The sequence below is a fragment of the Delphinus delphis genome, chromosome 5 (assembly GCF_949987515.2).
Source record: "Delphinus delphis chromosome 5, mDelDel1.2, whole genome shotgun sequence".
Classification (NCBI taxonomy): domain Eukaryota; kingdom Metazoa; phylum Chordata; class Mammalia; order Artiodactyla; family Delphinidae; genus Delphinus; species Delphinus delphis.
In genome coordinates this window covers 1,877,383-1,890,433 of record NC_082687.1, presented here as the reverse complement: position 1 = coordinate 1,890,433, position 13,051 = coordinate 1,877,383, and the positions used below count along the sequence as shown (strand labels likewise).

The window sequence follows — 13,051 nt, the reverse complement described above, 5'->3', positions numbered from 1 at the left end:
CCCCTTCAGCCCCTTTGGCTCCTGTGTTCTGGGAACCAGTGCCAGCCCCCCTGCCTCAGCATCGCAGCTTCGTGCTGGGAAATCCCGATTTCCTCCCCTTGATAGTCTCATTTTTCTTGCACTCTTACTCCATGGCTGTAACCAACATATACCTGTGAATGACTGTCAGTTTCCATCGATGGCCAGTCCTGCATATGTGATGTCAGGGAGGGGTGGCTACCACTCCTCTCCGTCAAATGCCCCAAGCTGAACGTTTTCTTTCTTCCATCCTTACCTGTTTTGTGTACCTGGATAGGTATGTCATGGGCAGCCCACTCTCTGAAGCTGGAAGTACTTGAGGTCATGCAGGACCCTTTCCCTCCTTTTCCTCTACTCCATCAGCTACCAGATCCCGTTGATACAACCACAGTCAAGTGCTTTGACACCCTTCTTTCCCTTCCTCACGGTGGGTATCAGTTCATAGCATATACTCTTTCTTCAGCATTCCGTTGATGTATTTCTGCCAGGCCCTAAAAGCCATTAGGGATCAACATTATCCAGGAGAGGGACTTCCCTGGGGGCACAGTGGTTAAGAATCTGCCTGCCAATGCAGGGGACATGGGTTTGAGCCCTGGTCTAGGAAGATTCCACATGCCGCGGAGCAACTAAACCCGTTTACCACAACTACTGAGCCTACTCTCTAGAGCCCGCGAGCCACAACTACTGAAGCTGTGAGCCACAACTACTGAAGCCCGTGCACCACAACTACTGAGCCTGCGCTCTAGAGCCTGCGAGCCACAACTACTGAAGCTGTGAGCCACAACTACTGAGTCAATGAGCCACAACTACTGAGCCTGCACTCTAGAGCCTGCGAGCCACAACTACTGAGCCCGCATGCCACAACTACTGAAGCCCGCATGCCTAGAGCCTGTGCTCCACAAGAGAAGCCACCGCAATGATAAGCCAGCGCAACACAACGAAGAGTAGCCTCCGTTCGCCGCAACTAGAGAAAGCCCGCACACGGCAACAAAGACCCAATGCAGCCAAAAATAAATAAATAAATGAATTAATTAATGAAAATAAAACCAAAACATTATCCAGGAGACATGAGGCTTGTCCTCTGCCCTGAAGGAGATGTGCAATAGTTTCAAGTCAGTGTGGTGCTAGAGACATGGGATCAGAGAAGGGCAGGTAGCCCAGCGATAGTGGATGGAGAGAGAAGTCTGGCTGGTGACAGCCTCCTGGATGAGCTGAGTCTTCATGGAGGAGCAGTGGGGAGCCAGGTGCAGAAGGGAACAAGGCAGTTCCCATCGCGGGGAAGCAGCATGGGCAGGGCTTCAAGCCTGAAACCCTGTTTATGGCTCCGCCAGAGTCTACACGCCCTTCCCCCCGATCTAGGGCACCTCCTCACGTAGGAAGACCAAGAAAAAAGCCGTGATCGCATCCCACCTTTCTTAGAACCTCTCTCACTCTCCTGCTGCTCGTGGAGCTTGGCACACACAGAGGCATCCTGATCAGACCTCGGTCTGTCTCTCCACCCGCCACCACCTGCTCTCCCACCCGACGGCAGTGCCTCTGCTGCCCTTCCTCTTCCTTTTAACCCATCACCTTTCTGTTTCCCAGTTCAGGTTCTTTGTAAATATCCAAAGTGTTCTTCTCGTCTAAGTGCTTTCTGGTTCTCTGAGCTCTAGGTTAACTTTCATCTCTTCTTTGTAGTCTCCCCTGATTTTTTCGGGCAGTCGATTGCTCTCCTGGCACTTAGTTTTTAAAGGACGCTGTTGCAGTCCTTATGCACGGATGTAGGTTTGCCCATCAGAAGCTCAGTGGCTGTTCGTCTTCATCACTTCCTGCAAGCACCTGAGTCGTACAGTCCAGTTTGCAGAATGATGTTACTTTCATGTGTCCCTATTTTCAAAGCCATGACTTGCTTATATCAACAGAAGGAAAAGACATCTCAGGTGTACTTGGGGATGATGGTAGCAACATTTTACTATTTTTTTCTTTATTTCATGTTGTGTGATTTTTTTTGTTTGACCTGCCCAGAATGCTGACCACGTGACACAATTTCATTTTAGTGCAGTGGCCAGCGCTAAAGAACATGGTGAAAGAACATGTAACTGCTTATACTTTTATTTTTTGGAGATGTTGGGATGTGTGGACAGTCACTGAAGACTTCGTAGCGTAATAGGAATGTCACGGAGCGATTACAATTGTGAAAGACAATGACTTCACGCTCGATAAAATAATTGTTCTTCACACTGCATGCTGACTAGTTACTTTGTAGAAGTTTGTGTTAATACAATTCCATACACTGTAGTTAAGATACAGTTACACAGTGTGCCTGACTAGTGAAAGCCTGCGCTTCTGGTGGGGTTTCTGTTTGTCTCATTTCATATAAAGACTTTTTAGGCAAGAAATATGAATTCAGAAAACTGAAAACTAGAGATGTTAGTTACGAACATTATTATGCGTTTGGTTTTTTTTTAAGTTTCTCAGCACAGAGTTTTTCATGGCCACGAACATACCTAGACGTGCCTTTACTGAACTTGTTGTTCCAAAATGCCCGTTTCACTCCCCAGAATAGCTACTGAATATAAATCTGTTTTAGGAGAGAAAGAAGTTGGAACAAGGGTTTTCCCTGTGGTGCAGGGCAAGCCACGTCAGTGTTATAAGAATGTTGGGTGAGGTATCCATGAACATGGACTAAATAGCTACTGTCACTCCATACACACAAAACAACATAAATCAGGAACTAAATTTTATAATTTACTTACTGATTTATTGATTGGTTGACTGATTGATTGATTTTTGGCTGCGCTGGGTCTTCGTTGCTGCGCGCGGGCTTTCTCTAGTTGCGGTGAGCGGGGGCTGCTCTTCATTGCGGTGCGTGGGCTTCTTACTGCGGTGGCTTCTCTTGTTGCGGAGCATGGGCTCTAGGTGCGCGGGCTTCAGTAGTTGTGGCACATGGGCTCAGTAGTTGTGGCGCACGGCCTTTGTTGTTCTGCGGCATGTGAGATCTTCCCGGACCAGGGCTCGAACCCGTGTTCCCTGCATCGGCAGGTGGATTCTTAACCACTGAGCCACCAGGGAAGTCCCCAGGAACTAAACTTTTAAAGATAATTGTTTATCTTGAGTAAAACTGACATAGTGGGGACGATGAAATGTACAGTTAAAAATGTGTATGATAATTCCTAAGTCTGTACAAGGCTTAACTGTTTTACTTAATTCTTAAAACTTTTCTGAGGCAGGTAGTATCATCCCTGCTTGAAACATTGATCCCCAGAGAAACACATAAATGAAGTGTTCATTTGTAACTTACGCAAATGCTGCATTTTATTTGGCCGGTGGGTGTGGCTCCCCTACTTTGAAGAAGAGACCATCTTTTCCATCATCTGCTCTCTGCAGGAGGCCTGGGGAGTGCCTTCCACCCGACAGAAGGAAGGATGCCAGGGGAGGGGAGGGGAGGGGCAGATTTCAGGAGGCGTAAGGAGTGTACAGAGGTTTATGGAATCTGTACAAACCTCTCCCGTCGGGCTCCACTGTGAGTCATCTATAGCATCTTTCAAACAAGGCTGTTTTGTAAAAGTATAATGTTTAAAAGCTGATATATATTTCTGGGAAAGTAAAACTTAAAAATTAGTATTTTTACTGTACCCTATGGACCATCTGACATAGAATTGTGTAAATTCAGTCAACAAAGGGAAAGGCGAAAGAAAATAGGGATGCCAGCTAGAAGGCTGTTGCAGGTGGTGGCTTGGGTGATAGGATGGTAGCAGTGGAAGTGGTGAAAAGCGCTCAGGTCCTCTTTGGGGTGTCCCAAGACCAAGTTCAGTGTTGGCAGCAATGTCCCAGCACCAGCTGGGGGAACCACCTTCTGCTCAACTCAGAGCCCTCAGGTTAAGAGCTCAGTCCTACAAGACTGCTTCCCTCCTGGCCTCAGAGACCAGGCACAAGCCCCGGCTGTTACCTGGGCTTCTAACCCACCAGCTACACATGGGATGTTCCAACAATCCCCTCCGATTCCGGCTGGCAGTCATGAATACAGGTTGCTACCGGTGCTCTGACCCACGGCCCCCTCCTCAGATTCCATTAATTTGCTGGAATGGCTCAGAGAACTCAGAGAAGTACTTTACTTACTAGATTATCAGTTTATTATAAAAGGATATCACTCAGAGCAGGCAGATGGACGCACAGGGCGGGATATGGGGAAAGGGCTCCAGGCTTCTGTGCCCCATCCAGGCATGACTCTCCCCAAATCTCCACGTGTTCACCAACCCAGAAGCTCTCTGAACCCATCCTTTTGGGTTTTCATGGAGGCTTTATTACATAGGCTTAATTGGTCAAATCACTGGCCATTGGCATTAGATTCACCCACCTGGTCCTCTTGCCTCCTTGACGGGGCCTGGGGGGGGGGAATATGGGGGCAGGAGGGGTGACCAGAGACTTGAAAGTTCAAACCCCTCTCACCTGATTGGTTCTCCTGGCAACCAGCCCCCATCCTTAGGTGCGGCCGAGAGTCACCTCCTTAACACCACAGAAGACACCCTTATTGCTCTCATCACTTCGGCAATTCCAAGGGTTTTAGGAGCTCTGAAGAAACAGGATGAAGACCAAATCCATATTTCTTACCATAAGTCAGATGATCACAGATTCTAACCCTAGTCTGATGGTAGAGCCGAGATAAGGTGGGATGCGGGGTGAAGACACAGGAGAGAAGCAAAGAACAGCTCCACACGATGGGGTCCATTTACTGAGGAAGCACAGGGTAAGGTTACAGAGAGGGGGATGGTGGCAGCGTGTAAGTTGGAGGGAGGTCACTAAAGGAAGGAACGCGGACAGAAGATAGATGAGATCCAAGCGTGGACAGCCTGGAGGTGGGGTGGACCCAGCAAGCACAGCTAAGGAGAAGCATCTGTCCAAGTGGGAAGCAAGTCTGCAGAGCCTGGTGTCGGCTTGGAGACAGAAAATGGACTGTTACATTCAGCCCTGAGGGGTGGGGCGTCATCGGGGACCTTCATGCCTTACGCACACACTAATTATTTCCATTAGATTATCTCATTATTCCCCTCAAAGGAACTTTCTGAGGGATTTTTTTATTACTCCTCCCAGTTTCAGCTACTTGGTCACACTATATTGGCAAGCCATTTTAAAATAAATAACTTATACTATTGTTTCTTGCCCCAAATAAAGTCTTCCACCCACATAAAATCTGAATGAGGTTGAGGGTCTCATCTGACTATTAAGCCTACTGAACAGATAATTGAAAATATCAACCAATACAGGCGCCATTTCTCAGCTAGATCCCCACAAAGCATTCCGAACATTTCCCTTAATGGCTGTTAAGTGATGCATTGAATAAATACGGAGCCGCAAGAGAAATTTCTGTAAGAAAGAGCCTTGAGGATTACGGCTTGAGGTGCACATTAATTCTAGGGTTTCGGGGAAGACGTGTTTTTCTTCTAACAGTTCTTAGCTCACCTTCTCTTTCCTGTGAAGTACCTTCCTGTCGGTCCCTTCTTGAGCACTGAATCAAAGCAAATCCACAAGCGTTCAATATAACAAGATTGGGGAAGGGCGCGTGGTACCTTGCCGTCAAACGCTAGTAGCTGTAGATGTCGTCTCAGCTTTCTAGGGCCTGTCACGTTTTTTTGATTCAGAGGAATCCTTTTAACAATCTCAGTAGGAAAGAACCCTTCATTTTGGCTTCTCCCGCAGATGCCATTGGGGAAGGAGTCCTTGGTGTCGTGGTATTTAGTTGTCCCATGGAATCCTAGCTTTCAGTCTGGGTCATTGCTGCTAATTCACAGTTTTACCTAGGAAGTGGAAAACTGTGTGTGTTGACTCTGATTCACCAGCCCGCAGTCAGCTGTCCCGGGAAAGCGCTGGTTTCCAGGAGACCTCCCACCCTTTAACTGGGGTGACCTCAGACCAGGAACTTTAGGTGGAGAGGAGTTGGGGTAATGGTGTTGTAATTTGTGAGTCTAGTCAGACGGCAGTGGTTCTCAAGTTTCGCACTGAAAGGAACACTGGGCCGGTAACAGTCTCATCCACTAATTTAGTAAGAAACTGTGCTTATAACGTAACCATTCTTCTTTTTTTTTTTTTTGGAATTTTTAACAAAGCTAGCCATCTCTTTTCCCATATTTGGGCCCAGACAGAACACAGCTGCTACTCAGAGTTTGCCTGAAACCCTGAAACTCCGGGAAGGTCAGCTTCAGGTTTGAGCCTTGACGTGACAGCTTTTAAGTGCTGGAGGGTAAACATAGTTCCCTTTTCAGCCTGGACGGTCGCTGGGATCAGCTGTGTAGACAAATCAAGGTTTATTCCATTGCCATGCTCTCTGAGTAAGCGCCGCTCAGTGTTAAGACACGACATGAATACACTTGGCCACTTTCCCTAGGATTTCTCACTTAAATATATAATCTGCCTCACCCACACAGTATTAAAACATCTGTTCTGGAGTAGTAATGCAAGCATCTGATTTTCTCTGCTGGCTTTAAAATCATTTAAAAACATAACCCAGATAACTTTTGGGACAGATTCAGATAAAAGCAGGGGGAAAGGAGGAAGAAGCGTGTTTAAATGAATTGTTCCAGAGCATTCTTGTGTCTTTACGGCACTGCCCGTCAGTCGTTCCTGGCAGAAATGTTTGTCTGCGGGCCCCGTCTGCTTCTTAAGCTCTTTAAAAAGCAGCCCTATATTCAATATATCAGCTTGACATGGTGTAACGGAGACTGGAGACACCTTTCAAAGTGATGGAAAGCAAGGCTGCAAGGCTGAACTTTGCTTTTTTCTTCTCTCCCCACACCTGGATGATTACTTTGTTGTTCTTTTGTTTTTAATAACGGCAACAGTAAAACCTGATCCGCATTCCTAACCCTTGTGTTAGGTGTGAATGAAGTGAAGCCCCCTTATCAGTTTGAAATGTCCTTTATGCCTTGGCTGGGAAAGCTGCAGCGTAAGTCTCTGTAGGCCCTGTGCTGCTCAAGGTAAACATTGGTGTGTGTGTATTTGTCCAGGGAAGGTTCATTGTCAATGTTATATTTTTAAATTTGCACTCACCGCAGAAACACTAATAGAAAGACAAGCTGCGGTTTTCTCAAGCTGGGTATTTATCGTGGAATTATAAGCAGTTCGGCTAGTACTATTCCAAATAGGAAGTCAGCTATTCTTCTTCTAAAAAAGAAGATGATAATTAATGCATAAGGTATCTAAGTAGCCTTAAGAAAATACAAAACCACTAAGATGTTGATCTTTTAAATGAACCTGGAGAAGCCAACAGAGGAACTCACTTGCTGTCTTCAGCTTGTAACACTGATTCATCCTGGCCCTTACTTTGTCCAGACACATGGGCTGCCCATTATGTTTCAATAATAAAAGTAGAAATATGATTGTTTTTCAGTTATTCTTTCACATTAAGTTCCCTTTTTATGGTCCACACTCACCAGGATTTCTTTGATCCTTGCTGAGTTGCTTATGTGATTCGTAATAGCAAATTCTCAGTTTGGCTTTGTTTTGGCAAAGGGAAAAAGTCTCTTCTGTGAAACAAAATACTTGGTTTGTAAAGATTAAGCTTCCCAAGGGCAAGAATTTTTGTCGGTTTTCTCACAGCACCCACATGATGGGCTTTTTAATAAATGTTTGTTAAATGACTTAATGGACACGGTATAATATTAACCTTCATTTGCTGCTCTGGTCGATATGAAGTTGGGAATTCCATGACCGCATGCTTTAGTGTGCCAGGGCTGCTGTTACAAAGTACCACAGGCTGGATGGCTTGCACAACAAAATTCATTTTCTCACAGCTCTGGAGGCTGCAAGTTGGAGATCAAGGTGTCGGCAGGATTGATTTCTTCTGAGGCCTCTCTCCTTGGCTTGTAGATGAACACCTTCTCCCTGTGTCTTCACGTGGTCTTTCCTCTGTGCGTATCTGTGTCCAAATTTCCTCTTTTTTCAAGGACCTCTTCTTACAAATGTCTTCTTCTTACAAGCCCAGAGCTGGGATCGCTGGATCAGATGGTAGCTCTAGTTTTCATTTTTTGCTGACCTTCCATACTGTTTTCCATAGTGGCTCAACAAAGTTACCTTCCCACTAACGGTTCATAAGGATTTTTTGGAAACGACACCAAAAGCACAGCAACCGAAGCAAAAATGAAACAAGTAGGGCTTCATCAAACTAAAACAGCTTCTGCACATCAAAAGAAGCACTCAGCAACGTGAAAAGGCAACCCGTGACATGGGACAGAATGTATGCAAACCAAGTACTGGACAAGGGTTGATATCCAAAATGTATAAAGAACTCGTACAACTCAATAACCAACCAAACGAAACAAAAATCCAATTATAAAATGGGCAGAGGAACTTATCAGACATTTTTCCAAAGAAGGTGTACAAATGGCCAACAGTACATGAAAAGATGCTCAACGTCGCTCATCACCAGGGAAACGCAGATCAAAACCACAGTGAGGTATCGCCTCACACCTGTTAGGATAGCCGTCAGCAAGAAGACAAGAGATAGCAGGTGCTGGCGAGGGTGCGGAGAAAACGGACCCTCTTGTATCCCAGCGTTACATGGAATTCTTAAACGTAAAAGCTGGAAAGAATCTTAAAGGTCACTGGGTTTAAGCAGCCATGCTTCACAGAGGGGAAAACTGAGGCCCACATGGGTTACAGTATTTGCTGAAATTCCCTCTCCTGATGTAGTAGCTTCAGGGGTAAGTGCAGGCTCCCCGACTCCTGATCAGGGCTCTTCTCTCGTGTCATGCTGCCACTCGGAATGACCCTCACCAAGGAATTAAAAAGACCTCATCTTGTATAGGATCATTACACACGGTTCTGACATCCTAGAAATGAACTAAAAAGACCTCATCTTGTATAGGATCATTACACGCGGTCCTGACATTCTAGAAATGGTTTGACAGGACAACTCATTGCATAGAGATTTCACAGCTCTTTCCTCGTCTTTCAGGATCTGTCTTTACAAAATCATATAGCCAAAAGGGTCTAGACTAGGATTAGATTATCCACCCAGGTTATTGCTGCTGCCGCACTGAAGAGCATAGCAGAAAAGCTTTTCTCTGGCTTACTGAAGTCGGGGTATTGATTTAGTTAGCTATGTGCATTACAGAAGCCAAGAAACACTGCTTTTTGTTTCTGAACATTGGCTTCCACTAAATAACACAACCCATAGCTTAGTGATAAGCATCTATTTTCATGGCAACCGAGAGAGCTGGGGGGAGGGGAATAGGCAAATCCAATTCAATTCGAGGCCCTTAGCCCAATCGTAAGTACTTTTACACAGCAAAGATATTGGTAGAATTTTCTAGACACTAAATATGAGAGCAAAGCCTCTAGGCTTGTACCAGAAAGAGGAGTTCTTAGTTAGAGGAGAAATTAAAGCTTAAAAAAAGTAGAAGGTATTTTTCCCTCTAACTTTTTTTTTTTCCAATGCCCCCCTTTTCTCTGAAAACTCCCTTTAGACAACTTAGAAAAGCAGAACTTCAAAAGTGAACAACTTGATTGTTCCTTGAACCAGTGGGTGGGTGACAGTCATGAGGAAGCCCTTAAAAAAGAAAAGCGCTGCTTCCTCTGTTCTGTCCCGGGATTGAATCTTTGAATCCAGAGGAAGTGAGTTAATTGTCCCCTCCTGTTTCTTTTGGGTGGGGACTGCCGTGTGTGCGCCTGTGTGTATGTGTGTATGGGGTTATCTTTTTAAAGCATTGTCTTAGTTTAAATATTTTAGTTTAAATATTTAAAAGTGTGGAGATTTATAACATCAACCAATTAACTGCATGCAGTAACATTTGCCAAGTTGTTTTTTTCCCTTTGTCATTTGAGGGGATTGATATTCTGATACTTCACTGAACCCAAGATGGGCATATTCTGTTTGTCCAACATTACAGACTTACCGTGTTTTCTTTTTCTGTGTAACTACTTTAAACTTTATCTCAGAGGTCCTCATTTCAGTTGGAACTTTTCATTGTTCTTGAAGGAATGCTCTATACATTTCCAACAGACGTGGAAGCAAAATAAGCCAACCCCAGAGCATAAATAACAATTTTATATCATGCCTATAATATACATCTGCACTCTGACACTTTAATGAATACTGTATACTTTTTGTGTAGGCTTTCTATACACTTATCCTCTGTGTGCAGATTGACACATTTGATTTGTTTTGTATCATCACAGTCATAACTCAGTTATCCTTTGAGTAATACTGACTCTTTTCACTTTACATAAACATACACATTTTGGCGTAGAGTTTAAAAACTTGCAAAACCGTTGCATCAAGTTTTTCACATTATAAGTTTAATCAATATGAACCAAATTGGCTAAATTAGTAATGAACACTTTTATTAGAGAATTGCTTATTTATATCCATACTGCACTTATCAGTCATAATAGTACTCTCTGTCAAAGCAATATTGCATTTCTTGGACAATTAAAAACATTCTGGTAGTAGAGAGGAACGTATTAAATGTGCTTTCTACTCTTAAAAGTTGGATAGAATAATGGAAAAAGATCTTAGTGCTAATATTTTAGCCAGAATCTTGACATTATTGAAAGTAGATCTTTAAAATAAGAATGAAATCAGTGTTGACCAAAGCTGCCACATTCATTTCTGCAGATTATCCTCTATAAACCCCACAGCCACCATGGGCAATGGGGCTCGGGACCCACAAAGCCATGAGTCCCAGCAGGGGCTGTGTCTGCCCCAGAGAACGGATGTCCTTTTTTTCTGAAAAGCAAGTACCCTCTGCTTTTCAAGCCATGTGTCCACAGGATAGCCTGGAGAGGGTCTCTTCCAGATTGACCCAGTTGAGGTGTTTGGGGAAGCAATGGCCCTGTTACTCGGGAAGGTTTCATGGATGGGTTGGGTTTCAAGAAAGGCTGTTAGAAATGGTAAAGATTTATTATGTGAATCACAAGATGGAGAGTTTTGCCCGGGGAGGGGGGACAGCAACGTAAGCATGGGGAGAAGTGCAAGGTCAAGGTCAGAGGAATATGACATGTGCAGCAGCCAGTGAGGAGACTAGATTGATTGGGACAAAATGTGCCTGTCTTTGATGAGTGGAGGATTAGATGCGAAAGGTGAGTGAAGGTCAGGTGGTGAGGATTCTGAGTGCAGGGAAAGGAATTTGGATTTTATCTTCCAGATGAGAAATCACTCTAGGCATTTGTCCAAATCCATCCCATGATCAGCGATAACTTATTTTAGGTAGATTAACCCAGGGTTATGCAGCATAGAACAAAAGGAATAAGAAAGAGTAAAGGCAGGGAGACAAGGTTAGAGACTGCTAAATATAGTCCATTGTTTTCAGGGTCTGCCCTGTATCTGAGTAATGACGATGAAAAGGAAGAGCTGATATGATAGTTTTTTTAATTATAGCAAATGTTATCATTTTTACCTGATCTCTAGAAAGAATCCATACTTATTATAGAAAATGCTGAAAATATGGATAGATATAAGGAAGAAAATGGAAATCACCCATTCTCATTAAAACCATAGATGAACACTCCACATCTTAGGTGCTCTTGATTTTTCTTTGTTTTGTTTCAATGTATGTGTGTTGAAATCATGGTATAATAATGCTATGTTTACATAGCTTGGATTTCTTGTCATTTACTACATATTAGGCATTTCTTTTTTAATAAAAAAAATCCTAGAAGACCTAATTTTTTATTTTATTTTATTTTATTTTTGCGGTACGCGGGCCTCTCACTGTTGTGGCCTCTCCCGTTGCGGAGCACAGGCTCTGGACGCGCAGGCTCAGCGGCCATGACTCACGGACCCAGCCGCTCCGCGGCATGTGGGATCTTCCCGGACCGGGGCACGAACCCGCGTGCCCTGCATCGGCAGGCCGACTCTCAACCACTGCGCCACCAGGGAAGCCCAAGACCTCATTTTTTTTATTGCAGTATAGTTGATTGACAGTGTTGTGTTAATTTCTGCTGTACAGCAAAGTGATTCAGTAATACATATATGTACATCTTCTTTTTTCAGATTATTTTCTATTATAGTTTAATACGGGGTATCGAATAGAATTCCCTGTGCTATACAGTAGGTCCTTGTTGGTTAATCTATTTTAGATCTAATATCCTGTATCTGTTAATCCCGAACTCCTAATTTATCCTCCCCCTCCAGCCCGCTTTCCACTTTGGTAATCATAAGTTTGTTCTCTATGTCTGTGAGTCTGTTTCTCTTTTGTAAGTAAGTTCATTTGTGTCATATTTTAGATTGCACATATAAGTGATGTCATGTGGTATTCATCTTTCTCTTTCTGACTGACTTCACTCACTATGACCATCTCTAGGTCCGTCCATGTTGCCGCAAATGGCATTATTTCCTTCTTGTTTATGGCTGAGTAATATTCCATCGTATATAGGTACCACGTCTTCTCTATTCGTTCATCTCTCGATGGACATTTAGGTTGCTCCACATCTTGCTGGAGGGCCTCGTTTTTCATGCCTGTCCCACTATTTCAGTTTATGACTGCAGGGTCATTAACTATTCCACTATTGTAAATTACATTGTGACCAACTTTTTGTTATTATAAACATTACTGTAATAAACGTCAGTCAACATAAATGTTTTATTCCATACTATTCCCTTTTCTTCTTCTTCTGCAGATAAACAAATAGAAAAATTTTAAAAATTAAGTGGAGCGTTTGTTCCTGTATTTATTTTGCCTGTTTTGATTTCAGTTCTAATCTACCACTCCCCACTTTTAGTCCACTTTAAAAATTGGGGAAGGGAGGAGTGTGTTTCTTAACGGACTTTTCCTGAAATCATTACCTCCTTTTGGTGCTTGCCTTTTAAAATGGTGCACTTTAATCCATCCCTCTGTACATGAGCATTTAGGTGGTTTTCAGTTTTTCTCCTGTCACCACTGTGATGAATTGATATTCCTGTGCCCATATTTTCATGTGCACAAATAAATGGCTGTAACCTCAAAAGTGAACTACAGGGACATGGGACATATCCATCTTCAACTTTAGTATCCCGTGTACATCAGTTACATCAACTACAGTGATACCAATATATACTCACTTCTGCAGGCAGACCAGA

At 43.7% G+C, this 13,051-nt stretch overlaps 1 protein-coding gene across 1 annotated transcript in view; it reads left to right on the top strand.

Annotated features, from left to right (window-relative positions):
• Positions 1-13,051, top strand: part of PDGFC (platelet derived growth factor C) — a 218,078-nt gene that overhangs the window by 190,354 nt on the left and 14,673 nt on the right. The gene's annotated exons all lie outside the window — the stretch shown is intronic.